The sequence below is a fragment of the Eptatretus burgeri genome, chromosome 2 (genome assembly GCF_056783735.1).
Source record: "Eptatretus burgeri isolate ZD-2024b chromosome 2, Ebu_testis_v1, whole genome shotgun sequence".
Taxonomy (NCBI): Eukaryota; Metazoa; Chordata; class Myxini; order Myxiniformes; family Myxinidae; genus Eptatretus; species Eptatretus burgeri.
Window position 1 is genome coordinate 138,047,372 of NC_140962.1, and position 742 is coordinate 138,048,113.

A 742-nucleotide genomic window follows, 5' to 3' on the forward strand; every position below is an offset into this window, starting at 1 on the left:
CACTTACTGACTCGTGAACCAATATACTTTTTCCGACAATGAAATTGAATGTTGGATAATTTTGCTAATTAAATAAATGAAAAAGTAGATTTTTTTGATTGTGCTATTTGTTTAATCAGGTTCTCTTTTATCTATTATTGGGACTTAGATGAAGATCTGATGACATTTTTGGTCAAATTTATTTCAAAATACAGAAAATTCTAAAGGGTTCACAACCTTTTTCTCACCACTGTACATACAGATATGTATAATTATTTTATCGTTTGATTTGTGGCAGATGAGCTGTGACGGGACGTCGCTATAGTCTGTTCCAGCTAACTGGAATTTGAGAATAATGTGGCACTTCATACAATATTGTCGCATGCATGGAAATCACCCAATAACCACAACCACAATCCAAGCGGTTATCTTCATATGCTGGAGTTTTCATGCTCCAAATTTGAACTAAACGATCTACAATTTGCTCAAATTGACACTCGAGTGGTTGATTGTCAATCGTATTCTATTGTGTTATAACATGCTGCCAGTTACCAATTCAGGATGATTTCTAATCGAGTCCATGAAAAACATCTTAACCGAACCACAAGTCCTTGAGACATGTTCTAAGAGCTTTGTGAAACACATGGCATCGACATAAATGCTGGCATTGTGTTAGAAGTCAGTCAATGCTCGAGTTACCAGCGTAGACAAACGGTTTTCAGATTGCACAGATTTTTTGTCTTTTGCAATCTTGCATGCAGTC